The sequence below is a fragment of the Athene cunicularia genome (assembly GCF_003259725.1).
Source record: "Athene cunicularia isolate RWA chromosome 1 unlocalized genomic scaffold, athCun1 chr1_part1, whole genome shotgun sequence".
NCBI classification, from domain to species: Eukaryota; Metazoa; Chordata; class Aves; order Strigiformes; family Strigidae; genus Athene; species Athene cunicularia.
In genome coordinates, this window is record NW_020799091.1 from 1,410,634 (window position 1) to 1,413,647 (window position 3,014).

Sequence of the window (3,014 nt, forward strand, 5' to 3'; positions counted from 1 at the left end):
CATAGAAGGTCTGGAGTCTCTTTCAGAGAAGAACCATGTTGAACCCTTCCGCATTTTGTGTTTTCCTAAGGCCAAGCTCAGGCTGTCCTTGAGAAGGAACGTATGTCAATTTTCCTGCACTTCCAGCCAGCATGGCCCACAGCAGAAATCTGATCAGAAGGTGACAGAACTGTGGGCGATGGTGGAGGCAGAAAGGAAGTAGTCTATCGTAGAGTATTTAAGGCTCAGAATCAGCACAGCTGGGAGTCAAGTTGCCATGAAGAGCAATTTTAATGAGGTGGAGAAGGCCAGAAACTCAGGGTTCAAATTCTCTGATGAAGACACTAACTCAAGCACAGATTTTGGCCAGGTCAGTAACAAGTGTCCACTCCCAGAAGTGGCTGATGAATCAACAAGGTTGGACATTCATGGCGGTGTAGAGATGTTTGTAAGGAGAAAGATTTTTCTTCAGTGATTTTGCTTGTTTTGCGTGTATATCTGAAATTATCTCCCTGCAGGAGAAAACCGGGGAGACTCCTTCTACCGTGCGTAACATAAAGTGACTTCAACTTCTGAAGCGTGCAAATGGGATTCTCAAACGTTGTAGATGAGCAGGGCTCTGCCGAAATTCAGGGGAGCACGGACAAAGATCTTCTCCCCTCACCCTTTCAATACCAAATCCATCAAGCTATGCTGAGTATAAGGAAATTCATATGTATAGAAACAAGAGGCAGGTTGGTTATTCTCCCCCACTGGAAGTTTAGCATCCTATATTTGGTTTTCTGTAATGAGCATGAGATTTTTTACATAGTTAGAAATCCAGCAGTGAATAATTGTATTTTTAATATTGGAAGAGAAGGTATTGCCCCGGCTGCACATTATGTCTCCCTTAATGATTGATGTCTGCTATTTCAGAGGAAACTGGGACAAAACAGTCTAGAAGGAACATTGAAATGGGAAGTGGCTTTGCAATGTCCATCCTGAAACCTTTAAACACAATCTTTTCAAATAAAAGGCCTATCCTAATTGAAGTTCGAACACACATATTCGTGTCCGTACAGGTATTTGTGAAGTCTTCTAAGGTCTTGATCCTAAATTGGATCCCAACTGCCTGGAATCCCCAACTGGATCCCAAATGCCTGGGAAAAGGAGTGGACACTGTGGAGAGGGTGGGTAGATAAAGGAGCACCAAATTGTTCCCAAATCTCTGAGCGACGCTCTGTAGCACAACTTTGGTTTAACATTTTCCTGGCACTTTTCGCTGAGAAAGCCAGCACGTCATTGCCATTGTGCCATGCAAATTCAGACAAATGAACATGTCACCGAAGTAATTATGAATAGTATGTGTGCATCTAGACAGAAGCAGGAAATCCATTTGTCGCCTATTTCTGAGCTGCTGAGTTGCTTTCAGGAGGGAGAAACCCGCACATTTCTGAAGGTAGTGCTTACAAAAGGTATTTCTTGAGATAAGACTAATGCTGGGCTGAGATTCGGAGATGTTCTATAGTTGCACTAGAGCAACTTGGGCAAACAAATCCTTCGTGTTTTGATTTTGTATTTGCAAGCAAGCCAAAAAAGTATTTTGTTTTTCTACAACATCAGGACAGACGATCCAATGTTGTGCTAACACCTGCAGTCCTAGCATCGTTTGGGGCTGGTATGTGCATGTATTAAATTCAGATGCGGTGGATCCACACTTTGCTGTTAGAGCAAAGCCTTTTCCTCGGCTTTTCTGCAATCATTGTTGCAATGCAGACTTCACATCAGATATTACCAGACCTTTGCGTATGTTTCTCTGGGGCACAGGATGCCAACACTGGAGATTCAAATCTTTGGATACCAGGTATCTAAACATAAATTTAAATATTTGAGATGGCTGTCCCTGGCTCGGCTCTCTGGAATGCAACTCATACAAGCTATTCTTACCATTTCCCTTAGGATGAGATGATTTGTCTCCTGGAAGTGCCCGTTTCTCTCCTTTGACTGTGCAGGAGACTGGTGTGAACATCTCAGATGGTGAGGGCTCGTGTGCTTGGATAAATCGCTCCTTGCAATTTTAAACCTTCTGCCCTTCCCTTCTGCTGCCTGTCTCCCAGGTCATTGCCCGCACCAGTGCCGGGGCCTGCCAGTCTCTCCTTCCACCTCCTTCCAGGGGAAGGCTGGACCAGTCATCCTTTCAGGATGGCCCCAGTTACACTGATTCCAAGCAACGTTCAACAGAGGCCGTTGTTGTAAACCTGGCAGAAGAATCTGAATAAAAGGTGGCTTTTGGTGACGCTCTCACCTCCTGGTTGAATCTACATGTGTATGAGGGATGGGGACCAAAGCCCACACATGAGTGGGGAAATGTGGTATAGAGGGTAGTGTGGGTGGGAAAAGGCCGTTTAACACTTCCCCGAGGACCATTTTCAAAACTTATTTAGGAGTTTACATGCCCCAGAAAGTAGTGGAATTAACACCTGAAGACCAAGGGAGGTTTTAGCTCTGTTTGTATGACTTTGGCCCAGAAAAGACAATTCATGTCATTCACACGTCTCCTATGAAAACACACGAGGATTGTTAACAGTTAAGCTGCATTTCTGGAGAACCTCCTTCTCCTCCTAAAATACACCCAGCCTAAACATATTGCCACGAGCTTTGTTAGCATTTTATCAGCTTGCCTCGCTTTGAGAAACCTGTTTTGTTACCGCTTTGGTGTTTTTCCTAGTTTATCATATTTCTCCTAGACATGAACGAGTAACTGAGTTCTTCCGTCGTGATGCTAACTGCTACTGGACAATCACGTGCCCTGTGCAAGACATTCATGCTTAATACAAAATAACTCACCCTTTGAAAACCTGCTGTTCTGGGAGCTGCAATTGTACATCCATAAATATATATTCCACATTCTTCCTGGGGAAATATAAACAAGGAATAGTTAATCAGAAATGAGCTACACAGAGGACAGAGCAAAATCAATTATGTTTTCTTGAGCTGCTTTATTTAATGAATTCTACAAAGATATATATTCACATGATAAATACTGAGGAACCAGG